Genomic DNA, 17,782 nt, shown 5'->3' with positions numbered 1-17,782 from the left:
AGAACTTATTGGAGACTTCATATCTCTCAATCCGAGCATTTGCTTGAAATATTAACTTCAACTCCTGGAACATCTCATATGCTCCATGACGTTCAAAACGTCGTTGAAGTCCCGATTCTAAGCCGTAAAGCGTGGCACACTGAACTATCGAGTAGTCATCAGCTTTGCTCTGCCAGACGTTCATAACATCTGGTGTTGCTCCAGCAGCAGGCCTGGCACCTAGCGGTGCTTCCAGGACGTAATTCTTCTGTGCAGCAATGAGGATAATCCTCAAGTTACGGACCAAGTCCGTGTAATTTCTACCATCATCTTTCAACTTTGCTTTCTCAAGGAACGCATTAAAATTCAACGGAACAACAGCACGTGCCATCTATCTACAATCAAACATAAACAAGCAAGATACTATCAGGTACTAAGTTCATGATAAATTTAGGTTCAATTAATCATATTACTAAAGAACTCCCACTTAGATAGACATCCCTCTAATCCTCTAAGTGATTACGTGATCCAAATCAACTAAACTATGACCGATCATCACGTGAGATGGAGTAGTTTCATTGGTGAACATCATTATGTTGATCATATCTACTATATGATTCACGCTCGACCTTTCGGTCTCCGTGTTCCGAGGCCATATCTGTATATGCTTGGCTCGTCAAGTATAACCTGAGTATTCCGCGTGTGCAACTGTTTTGCACCCGTTGTATTTGAATGTAGAGCCTATCACACCCGATCATCACGTGGTGTCTCAGCACGAAGAACTTTCGCAACGGTGCATACTCAGGGAGAACACTTCTTGATAATTAGTGAGAGATCATCTTAAAATGCTACCGTCAATCAAAGCAAGATAAGATGCATAAAAGATAAACATCACATGCAATCAATATAAGTGATATGATATGGCCATCATCATCTTGTGCTTGTGATCTCCATCTTCGAAGCACCGTCGTGATCACCATCGTCACCGGCGCGACACCTTGATCACCATCGTAGCATCGTTGTCGTCTCACCAATCTTATGCTTCCACGACTATCGCTACCGTTTAGTGATAAAGTAAAGCATTACAGCGCAATTGCATTGCATACAATAAAGCAACAACCATATGGCTCCTGCCAGTTGCCGATAACTTGGTTACAAAACATGATCATCTCATACAATAAAATTTAGCATCATGTCCTGACCATATCACAATATCACATCACAACATGCCCTGCAAAAACAAGTTAGATGTCCTCTACTTTGTTGTTGCAAGTTTTACGTGGCTGCTACGGGCTTAAGCAAGAACCAATCTTACCTACGCATCAAAACCACAATGATAGTTTGTCAAGTTGGTGCTATTTTAACCTTCGCAAGGACCGGGCGTAGCCACACTCGGTTCAACTAAAGTTGGAGAAACTGACACCCGCTAGCCACCTTTGTGCAAAGCACGTCGGGAGAACCGGTCTCGCGTAAGCGTACGCGTAATGTCGGTCCGAGCCGCTTCGTCCAACAATACCTTCGAACCAAAGTATGACATGCTGATAAGCAGTATGACTTATATCGCCCACAACTCACTTGTGTTCTACTCGTGCATATAACATCAACACATAAAACCTAGGCTCGGATGCCACTGTTGGGGAACGTAGTAATTTCAAAAAAATTCCTACGCACACGCAAGATCATGGTGATGCATAGCAACAAGAGGGGAGAGTGTGATCTACGTACCCTTGTAGACCGACAGCGGAAGCGTTAGCACAACGCGGTTGATGTAGTCGTACGTCTTCACGGCCCGACCGATCAAGCACCGAAACTACGGCACCTCCGAGTTTTAGCACACGTTCAGCTCGATGATGATCCCCGGACTCCGATCCAGCAAAGTGTCGGGGAAGAGTTCCGTCAGCACGACGGCGTGGTGACGATCTTGATGTTCTACCGTCGCAGGGCTTCGCCTAAGCACCGCCCAAATTGAAGGATGGTGACCTGGGCTCTTGTCTGATAAACGCTCTTACCGTCGCAGGGCTTTCGCCCATCAGGAGAGCCCTACTTAATTATTTCCAGGGTTGGTGAAGGGAGTATAATCCAGGAGTTGGACGAGGAGGTTCCAGAGATAATCGCGAACACCGACCAGACTAAACTATAAGACAGACGATCAGTGTGGATCAAGCCTTTGTGTGGTCTGGGGGTTGGCCCTTCTAAGTATAGTGTAGGGTGAGACCAAAGGGCCGTATGAGACGCGAAGTCGGTCCCGGGGTCCATGCCCCGTCCGAAAAATGTTTACCCCCACACTATCACAGGAACACAAAAGGAGCCGCGTAGAAAGGGACACCGGAAATGGAAGCGTAAGCTGAGCGCTCCTCCGGATAAGAATGGCATAAGTGATCAAGGAGCAGACGGAATGCGCATAAACCTAAGGAGGATGCGGTAGGAACGGCTGGAGTAGCGAGTGAGGGAGGAAAGGGAGCACGCAACGCAGACCGTACTTGCAAATGCAAAGCACAGTCGATGCATATCGACCTAGGCAGGATATGATTACACGCAGCGAAGCAAGGATGGACAAGACAGGGAGACAACTAGCCGGCAGGCCCATAACCGCCAAGGGCTGCCCCTTGACGTCCTACCTCCTCCGGCACTATACCCCAGCGTTTCTCGTGGCCGGTGATTTACAATATACTCTATCCCTCTTCCACCCCACTATGCGAGACCGGATGCTCGTTCCCGAGATCTAGGAATGGCACCGGAGCGGAGGCAACAACGAAGCAGGGAAGAGAAAAAAAGGTAAAACTGATATCGTTGCGTTACAATCTCTCGTACCCAAGTGTGAGATAGATAACACCAAAGTACTTCTCTTGAAAAGAGTCATCCCGTGAAAGATCCAACCTTCGCGGTGTCCCGGAATATAGTCGTCCCATATATCCCAATCTTTATGTATCCGATAACCCCGACCGAAATTATCCAAATAGACTACAACAGGTAATGATTGTACGAGATCTGCTGAAATACACACACTCGTAAGAAACAGCGGGACCTACGGCCAGAAGAGCCTACTTCCGAGAACAACGTGTACCTCCAGCAGTATCTCCCAGATTGCAAAAGAACATTACAGAATAAAATTGTGAATATAAACTGTGAATCCAATTACGTTGTAAAGCGTGTCACCGAAGGGAATGCCCTTGCATACGGTGAAGTTGCACAACACATCTCTTTCTCCGGGAACAATTGATATAAGATGGAAGCCAATAAGAGCGTTGATCACACGAAAGGGTCTATCTCTCGTCGGCTCAAACCGCCACTCCTGTTGCCAGAGAACAGACTGAGGGGCAGGTCTGTTGATCCAATGCGAAATAATAACAATATGCGTGATGCCAATAAAGCCGTGTCGACCCAATCACTTCTTGATCGATGTAAATCCAGTGCCAGAATACCGAAGACCACGCTTAATCCTGACCCCAAGCACAAGCCAAAGGCAATGAAGTGGTGAAGGGAGCATTGCCCACACATCTCATGATTGCTCCTCAGCCGCGAACCAAAAGTTCTATATAGAATGAATGAATGAGGGTGTGAGACATATAGAACCCGATATGAGAGCTACGCCTTTCCACAAATGCTTCGATATGAACAATACCGTGTGTGTTGGATTACATATCCACAACGAATAACCTAGTTCAATCTCGTTACCGGCAAGTCTCTTTACTCGTTTTCCGTAATACATCATCTCGCAACTAACTCATTAGTTGTAATGCTTGCAAGGCTTATGTGATGTGCATTACCGAGAGGGCCCAGAGATACCTCTTCGACAATCGGAGTGACAAATCCTAATCTCGAAATACGCTAGCCCAACATGTACCTTTGGAGACACCTGTAGAGCTCCTTTATAATCACCCAGTTACGTTGTGACGTTTGGTAGCACACAAAGTGTTCCTCCGGCAAACGGGAGTTGCATAATCTCATAGTCATAGGAACATGTATAAGTCATGAAGAAAGCAATAGCAACATACTAAACGATCGGGTGCTAAGCAAATGGAATGGGTCATGTCAATCACATCATTCTCCTAATAATGTGATCCCGTTAATCAAATGACAACACATGTCTATGGTTAGGAAACATAACCATCTTTGATTAACGAGCTAGTCAAGTAGAGGCATACTAGTGACGTTTAGTTTGTCTATGTATTCACACAAGTATTATGTTTCCGGATAATACAATTCTAGCATGAATAATAAACATTTATCATGATATAAGGAAATAAAATAATAACATTATTATTGCCTCTAGGGCATATTTCCTTCACGCTCCACATCTTCCCCTGCAGCCACCTCAACTCCTTCACCGCTGGCCTGTTGATGAGAAAATGAAAACATTACAGAAACATTAAACACAAGAGAAAAAGCAAGAATGAAAAAAAAACTAGCAATCATCATTTGGATCAATATTAGAATGAGCTATATATTCATAAAATGGATCATGCCAACTAATATGATGTATTTGTGCAACTAATAAAGCTCATGAGGACAACTGCAAGACTGCCAGTGTGCAACCTTCAAAAAAAATTAAAAAAAAAGTACGAGACCTGGCAGCTACAAAAAGTTCTAGTGGATGTGCAACAATAAGAAATGATATTACAAACAAGAAAAACAGCAACTAAAAAAAAGGTTTGCAAAGAACTATTCAAATAGATCATAAACACACACAAAAAACCCACATACATCAGCATCTGCTGCGAAAGATGCGACAGCTTCTCCAGCAACTGCTGCCTGCACAAAAAAATGACCATTGATGTCAACTATGAAAGATGCCAACTAGTCAACTACAAGATGCCAACTAATGCCAACTGTATTTAAATCAAATATGACTAGAGATGTCAACTACAAAAGGTTGTTATTAACAAACTAAAAACAAAAATAGCGGTGCAAACTGCTGCATAATTTCATCACTATCTAAAAAAGTGAGAAAAACACTTATATTCGACATTTTACTTACCCTAGAAGATGACTCAGCTCCCTTACCAAGTGTTGCACGTCTAGTCCGCTTTACAACACGGAACTGATCAGCATCCTAAGAAAAAAAATAAAAAACATGAGCATGGGAAAAAAATGTTATATGACCCAAACAAAACCAAAAAAATTGGACCTGTGTCATCAGCATGCCACTTACCTCAACATCCTCTCCCTGCTCAACACTCCGCGCAGGTCGTGGCTGGCGATTAGCAGGACGCTTCGAGTTCCGGCGAAGCGCACTACTAGAAATCCCCATATTTCCGACGGTGAAATATAATAGCCGATGGGTTGTCGGCCTTTACTATAATAACCGACGGTGGTGGTAGTGGCCGACGGTTTTTTGTCAACTCACATATATGGCTACTAATAACCGACGGTGCACTATATTTCTCGATGGGGAATATCCAACCCTCGGATATCCAACATAATGACCGACGGTTCATTGTAATATTCGACGGTAATGGCTATACCCTCAGGGATTACATGTGATACCCGACAGTGAAATTTAATAGCCGAAGGTCGAATCAAAACTCTCGGCTATGAGGAGAAATGGCCGACGGGTGATACTAATAACCGACAGTGTATTTTCACCCTCGGTTATATGTTTCAGTAGACGACAACAATAGACATGTGGAATGACCGATGGTTATATTGCAGATAATTTATGTACAAGTAAATTTCCGATAATTAGGTTCTACCATTGCTACTATAAGTGCATTACTATTTTTCATTAACTGGATGGTTAACACTACTAAATAAAGCCCATTGAGAGTATTAAATTTCACCATCATATTTGAAACAATACAAATATGATGGTTTTCAAAATGACATGCTTGAAAATATGCACTCACAAAGTATCATTAGGTAGAGCCCATTGAGAGTTGAGAAGTCGTCGTCCCTAGCCCGAGCCCTTGTTTTCTGTGACCAGCAGAGAAGTGAAAGATACGCTCATTGAAGTCTTGTATACACAATGTTTATGTTTAGGTTTCATTGTCACCATGTGGTACATGGCGTCAGAGTGTGTTGCCGTTGTGGTGACACATGGCATCTCGACGAAGAGGAGTGTGTTGCCGTCGTATCCGAGGAGTGGCTGGTGGCTCACGGATGCTCGTGGTACTGTGGTTGCTGGCCAGCTGCTTCAAAGCGTATCGTCGGTGGAATCTCCTTAGCCGCCAAGGGATAGGAGAGGGAGAGAGAAACCCTAGATGTGTGTGAAACTATGATGATTTGTGGTCGCTCTCATTACACGACTAGGTTGTAAGACTAGATATTGACCAAGTTGATGATGAAAGCTAGTCAACCTTGACCCAGATTAATGGTGCTCGTAGAACAAGAATATATTCTTAATGCACTAATGGAATTTAATAGGGGTAATTAATGTATTTTTAATATTAATGTTTTGAATTAGTATGGGAATTAAAGAAAATATATGTATAGAATAAGCATTAAAAAGTGAGAATTTCATATCCACAATAGTGGAAGTCCAAGATCCGTTCCACTTTCACAACGATTATACTCCATGTTCGGTGGCGTCCTTCACGCAGTCCCCTCCTCCCCAAACAAATCTAGAGTTTCTCTGCCTTCCGCCGATGCCGCCGTTGGTCCACCTCGTCTCCGGTGGCCTTGAGGCCATGGCGACATGATGGATCCCGACACTTGCTGGCGGGATGTTTTTTTATATGTTTCTTTGAGTTTTGTTAAGATTTGTGTCCTATACTCAGAAAGACGAGACGGTGATGGCTCTCTGAAGATTGAATAAGGGTCTCCCCGCCTAGCCCCCCGTTCCGATTGTGCATCTAGCATCGTCGGTGGGCGTGTGGAAGTATGTCTTTGGCGGAACTGTCCTTGGTGGATTAGCTCGGATCTGGTCGTAGTTTGTATACGTTCATGTGTCTTCAGGTTGGATCCTTACGATCAACACTGCTCTTCAATGTTGGCGGTTGGTGTTGTGGTGCGTTTGTCCTCTGGGGTATTAGCACAACGACTTTCCAAACAAGTCTTGCCTGGCTTCAGAGAGAGAGGGGTGATGATGGCGGCGCGTCTTCAGCTCGCTTCAGTGCCCGTAGTCATTGTTAGGTGGTCTATAAATTTAGGTGTTGTTTTTATTATGTTTGGTGGTCGTTATACTGTCATGATTGGAAATGAATAGATCCGAAGTTTTCCCAGAGAAGAAAAAATAAGCCTTAAAAGAGGTATGTTTCTCACCGGGTTGCATTATTTTCTTTTTCTACTAATTTCGCACAAAGGAAAAAAAAGTGGATAACTCATCCATATTAATGTTTTGAACTTTTTTCCCTAGAAAAAAGAGTTCGCCAAGCGGAAGTCGAAATGTTAGCAAAGCGCGCGGGCATTCCAGATTTTCCCGCGAAAAATAAAAATAAAATTTAGGAGCCCCGCGGGTTCTTCCTTTTGGCCAACCGCACCCTGCGCCTTGTCCGGTCACTCCCCACCACCTCGTCCTCTCGTATGAAAGGAAGAAAAAAAACTCCGCCTCAACCCTCCCGGCCGGCCCGGCGGCACCAGCTCTCCCAGATCCGCCTCCGCCTCCGCCTCGAACTGCCGTCCCCTCGAGACAGCACTGCGGCTCCTCTCGCCTATCTTCGTTGCCTTCCTGCTCTCTGCTCCAGCCGCTCTAGAACCACCTCTTCTAGATCCCTGCACCACCTACCCTGATTCAAGTCTCTGAATCCCGCCTCCGAGCGCCGCCACTACCCTCTATCCTCGACTCCTCCAACGTGCGTCTCACTCTCAGCTCCATGGATGCCCTCTCCCTCACGATCTGTGTTGGCACAGATCCCGTACGTCGAGTACTTTCCGACGTACACGTGCACACAAGCTGGCTTTTCCCTGAAGATATGCACGTACACAGCAAGCAGGCACACACGTCTAGCTAGCTTTGCACAGCCTCACGCTTAGTCAAACTAGCAAATCAGTTTCGCCGACGCCGGAACACACGATACACACGAGGACGCGGAACACACAAGTTGATGGCTAAACAGGGCCTTGTCGGTCCTGTTGATCTTATTGCTTTGATGATCTAAGTTCCAGATTACAGGGGTACCTGTACGTATATATAGTAGCTAACCAAAAGTTACTACTAATCCTATACCTACACGGCTACGTAGTGACGGTTCAAGTCCGAGCCGGACTGGACAACGTGGTTAATTCCAACAATCTGCGTGCACCGCAATATACTCGTTGCGCGGAGTGGGTTCTTCACCGCCAAGCTCTCGGACCGTTGGTCCAATCAGCGGTGGACATTGTCTCACATCAACAAGATCTCCGACTACGACAACGTGGAGGTATAGGTCGAGACTCTGCGCCTCATACGCTGCAAGGATCTCACAGGAGGCTGATGAGGAATGTACGACCCATTCATTTTCCTTTAGCAGATAGACACGGCGGCGGCTCCGTCCCCTGCTCGACACCTCGCTGGTGCTGACAGACGCACTCTGTGTCGCTGCAGCAGAGCGGCGCCAGACACAATTCCCCACCTTGGCCGCCCTCACTCTGCTTAACGCCCCCCCTGCTTTTGCAATGTACAGCAACAACAGGTGGACTAAATTGCTTGACATTTAATGCAGGGAGTTGATACCATCCACGTTTGATACAGGTAGATGTATATCAGCTATAACTTCTCTTGCCAATTTAGTAAACAAATCTGCTATTTTGAATACTGTCTTGAGCACTGCATTGCAGAATCGTGGGAGAGTTTAGGTTTGAAGCATCCCCTCAATCGTACTATATCTATATCATCAAGATCACGGGTGTGTTCTCTCTAATATACTTCCGTGTATATGCAAGTTTGTGAATTTCTAAGAGATACACTTGGTCTACAATATTACCAGATGTAGTAGGAGATCATTTTAAAGTGTCAATGTCATGATGCATTAATTCGTGAGAAAATGGTTGCATCTTCCACTAATTTCTTGATAATGGTTTATTTGATTATTCTTTTTTCAGCAGAACTAATGTAGATGTGTTGAAGCAATCTTGCGTTGCCTGTTATAGATTATCCATTTTGGTTATCTCGACTATGAAGCATCGATTTCTGTTCCATGATTCCAAAATTCATACTTTATGCAAAGAGGAAATGTTCCAATTCCTTGTGGAACTAAGAAAGTTGTGAAGAAAGTAGCTTTTCCAATTTGTCTTGTAACCTTACAATAATTACTAGATTATTAGTATTCATACAGGTAAGGGTGTCATTGCCTGAGATTAACTGATGGTTGTGCCACTTAACTATTCTTCAGGTTATTGATCTATCTACGGTTCACGACTCCTGCATGCCCAGTGAAGGACATCATAAGTGCAGTGCTTGGTGTTTGCTTTAATTTTGTCTTTGGATTTGTGGATTTTATTCGCCATGTTGAGCCTTTCAATATGCGGCTTGATGTCTTGGTGTTATGAAACATACCATTGTCTTGGTCCTTTCTACTACTGCACAACGTCATGGTCCAAACAATGAAAACCATGACTGAAATCATCAAGCAATTGACTTCAGACATGCATTAAGACACACCTTTAAGACTAGTACCATGAGATTGTCACTGCTGTTTTGCGTGAATAGCGTTCAATTTAGTCGTTACACATTTATTTAGTACTCCTTAAGAATAACATGAAACAGTGTGCTCTTATATGTTCAATATTGTGTCAGGACAAGCCTCTGGCTGCTGAGGTAAATTACAAAGCACAAGGATCGAAGAGATGCGAAGGGTGGGAGGCATACACTTGTTTGTTTGTTTTTTTGTGAAAGAACATACAACTGGCGATGACACGACAATTACTTTATTTTTGTTCCAGTGACCAGAAAAGATGGCTTACAAAATGTGATATCATTACGTGCACACGTATGCATCATTTGCTTTTCTTGGCATTCCCTTTTCTAAATAGATTTACTTAATTGTGGTAACTAAACAGTGTGTTATTTGTTTAGGATTCTTGTTTCCTTAAGATATGTTGCCACTTTTTATGCCTTAGCATTCTTCTCTGTGTAGTGCAGATTGTTTGCTAAGTAAAACCAGCGGTTCAGAACAAAAAGAGAACATCCACATTTAAATAAGCAATGTTATCTCTTTTTAGTTTCATGCGTCCCCTGAAATAATGTCCGGTCATTATATATATAAAAAGATCACTGTACTTTCTTCTTTCCATGTCGCAAATTTCATTTGTAATTTTTACCTGTCCCAGTTTCATATCAGATTCCAAGACATCTGATATAATTAAAGACATCTATGTCCTATTTTGCCTCGAGAAGTTGCACTTGTTAAATACTTAAGTGCATCTCGTTCATATTATAATCTGCTGGTGTTGTGGTGTATTCCTAACTTCTGGGCTGTGTGAAAATCTCTGTCAAAATCAAAGTTGAGTGGCAGCCGTTATTCTATTTGTTGTCATTATTACAATGATATATTTTCATTTGCATACTTGTCTGACTTGTGTTGCCATCACCTTCTGATTATTTGCATTGGTCGTACCTTGTGATCCCTGTTTTCATGTATCTCACAGCTAGTTCGATTACTTGTAGAGAGTGACACAATGCTGGAGGTAACCAGAATGGTGGGAGAAATATCTATGGTGATCAGCATAATATGAGTGACACAACCGAGTGAAGTTCTCAAGCCAAGATGTTGATGGTGTTTGATGTTTTTGGACCATTAATCTTTAGAAAAATGTTAAGAACATTCTGTTCTAGTTACTATTTCATATATTTTTAAGGATCATTGATGTTAAATGTGATTTGGACGCAACTCTTGTTGTGCTTGTGATATATTACGAGATTGTGCAAAATATAATTCATCTTTTGTCATGTAGGTTGAATGCAAGCAATTCTGAAGCAATCTTGTGATTGTGAGATTTGCACCTTGTGAAATAATTTTGAAATGCAAGTTTTGTAATATGTACTTGTAAGTCAAGCATGACTAAATTAGATAATCGGTGATTATCAAACTATTAGTAATTATACTAATTGACGGTCTTGGTTGATCACATGGCTATAACAATGTATGACGGCCTATGCACACGGTAACCCATTATTAATTCCGATGGTGATAGGCACCCTCTCAACTATAACTATATCCGACGGGGGCAGATGGACTATCGGGCATTGTCAAAGCCGATGGGAGAGAAAAGCCGTTAGGAAATGCATAAATGACGGTGAACGGTCGGCTATAAGTGTCGACGAGTAATGGTGAGGCGGCTCTTGACCAAGACATGGCCGACAAGTCACCGTCGGCTTCGCACCGTTGGCGAAATTGATAACCGAGAGTACCGTCAGCTATGATAGTAATGGCCGACCAAGCATCACCGACGGGAGATTGCCGACGGTCTACCGTCGCTACAGTATTAGCTAAGGGTGAACTTCAATATCTAACGGGGATTCAACCCTCGGCTATATTGGGATATCTAGTAGTGGCGGCTGACTTCCAGAACGCTGATTAAGCAACCAAAAGAAAACATGAAAAAAGACATTAGCATACATGCATAAGTTGAAAACAACTCAAAAACAAAAAAAATGAAAAAAAAATACATCTCCTTTATTGCCATATGCATCTCCTCCTATTATAACCATTTTTTCCCTGCGGCAGGAAATACAACAAAAAAACATAGTTAGAAGATGTGGACAACCAACTACTATAATGATGCAGCCAACTGGCCAGTAAACCTTGTGCAAACTGGACATCAAATAAGCCAACTAACTATTTTCTGCCTAGGTATTACTTGCCAACTGTGACAAGTAATACCTAGGCAGAAAAAAGTTAACTAAAGGCAACAAGCTCAGTAAGATAACTTATTCTGAAAAAGCGTCCCTGGTTGCACATGAGGGGAGACACATGAAAACAACCACATCCACAACAAAAGATTTGCACATTGAGAAAAATTAAAATGGAAAATTGGCAAGCATTGGTACTAATTTGCACAAATCAAGGGGTCCTAGTTGCACAAAGTAGGAGAATAACACATAAACCACCACAGCCACCACAAGGCTGGTGGATTGGGTAGACTATATTGGAAAACTGGCAAGCATTGGTGCTAAAATTGCACAAACAAGAGTCCCTAGTTGCACACAGCAGAGGGGGAAACAGCAAAACCAACTAAGTACAGCAACTGGCACAAGTGTATAACATATGAACAGCCAACTAGTAAAAGTGATGCATCCAACTGAGCAGGCAACTTGTGCAACTGAACACCGTATAGACAACCACCTAGTACAAAAACAGTGAGCCAACTGACCAAAACAACTGCTGCAACTTCAGAGCATATGGACAGCCAAGTACTATATGGACGCAACCAACTGAGGAGAATTTTGTGCAACTAACCACTTGAATCTCTGAACACCAACTACAAAATCAGCCAATGCATTGCACACAAACATTGCACACATCTAATACAACTTGCAGAATGACTAAGAATCATGAACAGATCTCAAATCTCTGCAAAATTGAACGGAACATGAACTAAACAGCCAAATCGCCCTAAAATCGCGCAGCGGGCGCCGTGGACATGCATCCCTTCTACCTAACGACTACCGCGTACCCTGGCCAACTACACGTTGACCTTGGCGAGCCACCCCGTGCCGTGAACTACACCTCTAGTGATTCCCCCGCGAGGAGAACCACCCGCAAGCCGCCGCCAAACTGAGCACTCCGCCGCGACGCCCCGTTCGGTGGAGAGAATGGCGAGGAGGAAGACGAATACGGAATGGGGAGAGAGCTCGCTGCGGCGAGGGATTTCAGGCCACCTTGCAGATCCCAACCACCTTGGGCGCGTGCTACGAGATAGGAGAAGGGAACTCAACGTAACCAGGAAATCGAGGATAAGCGGGGGTAGTTCGCGCCGTTCCCGAACCCTAGAGAGCATTCCCCTCGCATTTCGGAACCATCCGCGCTCCGCAAGATAGAGAGAGGGAGGAGAAGCATGTAGAAGTGGAGGGCGAGCATACCTCCGACAGCGAGGAGCACCGGCGATTCCCCCACGAGGAGAACCACCCGCAAGCCGCCGCCAATCCGAGCACTCCGTCGCGACGCCCCGTTCGGTGGAGTGGATGGCGAGGAGGAAGACGAAGACGGAATGGGGAAGAGAGCACGCTGCGGGCGAGGGATTTCAGGCACAGATTTTGAAACCGCCGCCCACGACCCCCACTACTCTCCTCCTCTACTGCTTACAGGTGGGCCCCCCATGTCCGGATGTGGACAAACCGCCCACGACCGTGGTACGCGACCAATCCAGACCAGGTGGCACCTGGCGGATCTGGGCGCGATCGAACGGCCACGAGTCGTCCGCCCGACTCTGTTAGTTGGTGGCCGGCCACTTTTTAGATTTTAGGTTTTTAGTTACTACTCCCTCCATCAAGAGCTCTTTTTACTTGCAGTGGTAAAGATCAAAAAGGAAACAATACAATAAGATTTTCCATGTGTCTATGTCACATAACCTGGGCCTGTCCTTTTTTTTTAAGTTGGGCCTGTCCTTTTTTAGCTGTGGTTGTTTATGTTATTGGTTGGGCTTTGTTGTTGAAAAGGAAGAAAAAACATTCAAGTACCCCGCATTGACAGGCTGGTAGCACCGAAGCCCATACCCTATTTACTTGAGATGAAACAGAGCATCAACTCTCTCGCTCGTGTTGCCCGATTTGGAAAAAAAGTTAGCAAAAATAGAAAGAAATTACCAAATTTGAAAAAATGATCACGAATTCAAAAAGATTGGCGAATACAAAAAATATGTTAAACTACTAAAAATTACCCATGAATTTGTAAAAACTGTATTATCTTTCAAATAATTTAATGGATCTAAAAAATCATGATAAAAGTTCATAATTTTAAGAGGACGTTCATGACTTGTTATAAAATATGAAAATTAAAAAGAGGGGAAAACATGATTGTTTTTAATGTGAACATGCAACCGACCGACAATCCTCCTCACGTCCCTAACTGCAGTGTCGTTATGCGCATGCAGTTGTGTGTTGCTGGTGAACTCGCAACTGGGATAAAAAGGGATCGGACCCAATTATGTGTTGAGGATGGACTTGTAATAGGGACGAAAATGAGCCAAGCCCCAAGTTGTGTATCGAGGATGGAGTTGCAAGTGGGACAAAACGGGGTCGGGCCCTCCTCCCCGGTTGTGTGTCGAGGGTGGATTTACAACTATGACAAAAATTGGCCATACCACCAGTTACATATCAAGGGTGGACTTGCAACGGGGACAACCCCCCCCCCAACGCACACACGCAGAGACACCAAATTGCATGTCAATGGTGTAGTTGGACTTGCAACTAAGACAGAAAATGGGTGGGCCGCAGTTGCGTGTCGAGCGTGGACTTGCAATTAGGGCACAAAAAGCGTCTCCCCAAGTTGCACGTTGGGGTGGAGTTAGGGACAAAAAGGGGCACCCCAAGTTGCGTGTCGAGGATGGACTTACAACTGAAACAAAAAATTGGCCGGGCCCAGTTACATACAGAGGGTGGATTTGCAACTGGGAAAAAAAGAAGTGCATCTAGTTGCATGTCGAGAATGAATTTGCAACTAAGAAAAAAGGATCAGGCCTCGGTTACGTGTTGAGCATGTACTTCAAATGGGACTGGAAAAATGGGTCAGGCTTCAATTGCGTGCTAATGGTGGACTTCTAACCGAGACAAAATATGGACAGACTAGATTATGTACCAATGATGGAGTTGCAAGTGTGGCCAAAATTTGACGAGACCTCGAGGATGAATTTGTAACTATGACAAAAAATGGATCATGAACTCAATTGAATGTCAATGATAGACTTGTAACTGATAAAAGAAAAAAGATCAGACCCACTTAAGCCCGAGCAACTAACTAGGTAAATAAGAGAGTATTTCCCGAGCAAAATACTCCCTCCATACGAAAATAAGTGTCTCGGATTTATGGACATTTATTTTGAGAGGGAGGGAGTAGTATAGTAAACCAGATTCTGCTCCTCGCGGTTTTGCTGTTTCGAGGTTTGCATGCAGGGAGCAGTGCTTGCGTTCGCTCCTCTTTGGGTGTCCTGCACTGCAGACGAACAAATAGTAGTTCGCTCCTCGCGCCGTTGCCGCGGCTAGCACAGGCACAGCACGCGCCGCCGTGGTTGCGTCGCCGGCCCATTCCCGCATCCCGCGCTCGTGTACCTTAGTCGCCCCCGCACAACACCGGTCGCGCGCGTGAGTCAGCGAGCAGGGGACTTCGAGGAGCCAGAGGGACTGCGTGATCGCCGTGCATGGAGCTCCATTTTCTTGCGTGGCCACGACGAGCGCTCGAGCTCCATGCCAGAGGGGAGGGAGTAGCACGATGGTGGGGCGGGGTGGAAGCCGATGAATCGGCCGGTGGTACGCAAGATGGTTAGAGGAGGAAGGCGAGCCGGAGGTTGAAAAAGACGATCTCGCTGTTGATTCTGCATCCAACGGTCCAAAATGATAGACTGATCCAAAACCAGTTTTCCAGTCGACTGATTATTAGCCACGCCCTATTTGTTCATCCATTTTCTAGGTGTCGATTCTAGTCTAGTCGCCACCACGCGAGTAGCAGATTAATTTTATCACGATAAGAAGATATAGTTGTAAATGCAAGGGAGTAAACACGACAAATGTGCGTCACACCGAAGTGTCAAATGATGAATTTAAAATCTAGCCTATTGTCGTATTCTTCTTTCCTGTAATTTACTATAACTAGTAAAACGCCCGTGCGTTGCTACGGGCTATACTGTATATAAATGAATCAGACAAATTATTGATATTGAAGCTTATTTCTATCTCATACACCAACCTTAAGGTCGACGTCAGGTTCCCGCGATCTAGTGTAGCAACATAAAAACTCCACCCCATGACACACCCTTATGTTTTTCTGTCGGACCCTCCCCTTCCGCTCGGTTTTCGCCGTAGTGAGACATTTCTCGCTGGAGCCCTCTCCTTTAAAACGGGATGACGCCCACCTCACCTTCGCCATCGCGGTCTCTCTCCTTCACACCATACTTCCCCACGAAGGGATTGCATTTAGACGTCGAAAAAAATCGATGGCGAGGGAGTCATGGAGGAGGGGTAGAGAACGAACCGGTGAAAGCCAAAAAACCTGTGTACAATGTTCGCTCTGCCTGGGTCATCGAGGAGTCCCCCTGGTAGAGGAGTTTGGGGAGAAGAGGACGGCGACGCGAGGACACGTCGGGAGGATCGCAAGGAAGGCATGCTGGTAGAGGAGATCAGAGAGAAGAGGACGGCAGCGCGAGGACGCCGGGATTATCGCGAGGAGGGCAGGCGATGGGAGGGTTGCGTTCACATACACGTTAATGGGCCAGCCCATGCTGTGATGTGGTGATGTCAAAGGTGGGCGAAAGATAGGAGTGGTGGGATGAGGTGGAGTGAGGCGAGACTACCAACTAAGACATTAGTAGTAGAGATTACTGAGAGTTGGTATAACATACATAATCCTTATGGAAAATGTTAGGCCGAATCTTTGAGTAAGTGAATCTATCTTGTAAACTCCATTGTAGACCATGCATATACATTATTCTCCAGAAGAACTGGTGCAGATTATTTGAAGGAGCTTGATATCCCATATCCCATAGTCCTCGTGTAGTCTTGTATTGAAAGATATAGGTATGTAAGACAATTAGCTTGGAATGAAACAGATAATTAAATGAAAAAGAGAAGAACTGAAATGAGGTAGAACTTCCAGTAGGGTCACATTTCATTACTCAGACTAACCAAAAGTTTCAGAACCGAGTTCTTGGAGCTCTTTGTCTTTGAGGTCATCATTCTTTATAATCTAAAACGTGAACATTTGGTTGGTAAAGAACATTACGTGTTAAATATGATATGTTATAGCAAGCCTAATATCAGGACCACCTCTCATGGGCACAATCAACTCCCTAAAGCCTCTTTTTTTTATCAGATGCATAATGCACATCACTTACCGAGGAAGATTTTAGCCTTTCAACATAACAATCGGCATCCCTTGTCAAAGCTCACACCAAAATAACTGCACGTGTAATCATTCTACACTTTGATTGATAAACTGAAAATAAGTACACAAAAGATAGGAGCTACTCACATTCAAACTTCTGCCACAAGCTCGTTGATGGTCATGCCCCTTCAACATGTTCACACGTAGTGCATCAAAAAATAATATTCCTCCAACCAGCCCGTACAGAATGCCTCAAATTGGCATGATAAAACAAATCCAGATTGCATTATTCACTGAAATTATAAAAAATGAAAACATCTCAAACCAATATGTATGTAGAACCTGAAATTATATCTTAGGTATCAAAACGACTATACAACCTTCCAAAAAGCGAAGGAGGACCATACATAATACAATACTCCTTTCCAGCGCTTTACGTCGCCCGCCTCCCAATGCATCCCTGGTCATCTCCATGGCCTACAGGAGGCGCTTCACCTACAGCAGAATTTCGAGATAGGAATCCCTTCTTCACCTACATCAAAATTTCGAGATCCCAACACTATCAGGCTAATACAAAGATCCATGAGAAGTGTGAACGCACCAACGTCTCCGGGTATGCATGGACCGTACGGGTAACTGATTTGGGAAACGTAGGCGGCGATGCTGGCATGGCCGACGTCACATGATGCATCTATAGTGAGACCGGCGGCGGCCAGCAGCACCGTGGCGGCCCAATTCGATAAGCCCGGCGGTCGAGTACCTGGAAGGCCAGTAGCCCACGCCCACGACGTTGGCAAAGTAGCTCGGGATGGCAGCGGCGAATTGCTGGGTCACCCGTGTCAGTGACCTCGAGGCGCCGTTGACGGAAGGGGAGCTTGTTTCCACTGTCGCAGATCTCCCATGCGACATCAATG

The 17,782-nt window shown here is 44.6% G+C and overlaps 2 long non-coding RNA genes across 2 annotated transcripts; both read left to right on the top strand.

Moving 5' to 3' along the window:
• The first annotated feature begins 8,144 nt into the window (after positions 1–8,144).
• LOC125523342 lies at positions 8,145–9,101 on the top strand. The gene is made up of 2 exons (XR_007290201.1): positions 8,145–8,276; positions 8,367–9,101. It is a non-coding gene; the product is annotated as an uncharacterized LOC125523342 (long non-coding RNA).
• Positions 9,102–9,158: 57 nt separating this feature from the next.
• Positions 9,159–10,769, top strand: LOC125523341. Its single transcript, XR_007290200.1, has 3 exons — positions 9,159–9,690; positions 9,778–9,824; positions 10,502–10,769. It is a non-coding gene; the product is annotated as an uncharacterized LOC125523341 (long non-coding RNA).
• The last annotated feature ends 7,013 nt before the right edge of the window (positions 10,770–17,782 follow it).

This window comes from Triticum urartu, chromosome 7 (assembly GCF_003073215.2).
Source record: "Triticum urartu cultivar G1812 chromosome 7, Tu2.1, whole genome shotgun sequence".
Lineage (NCBI taxonomy): Eukaryota > Viridiplantae > Streptophyta > Magnoliopsida > Poales > Poaceae > Triticum > Triticum urartu.
This window is presented reverse-complemented; position numbering and strand designations above follow the sequence as displayed.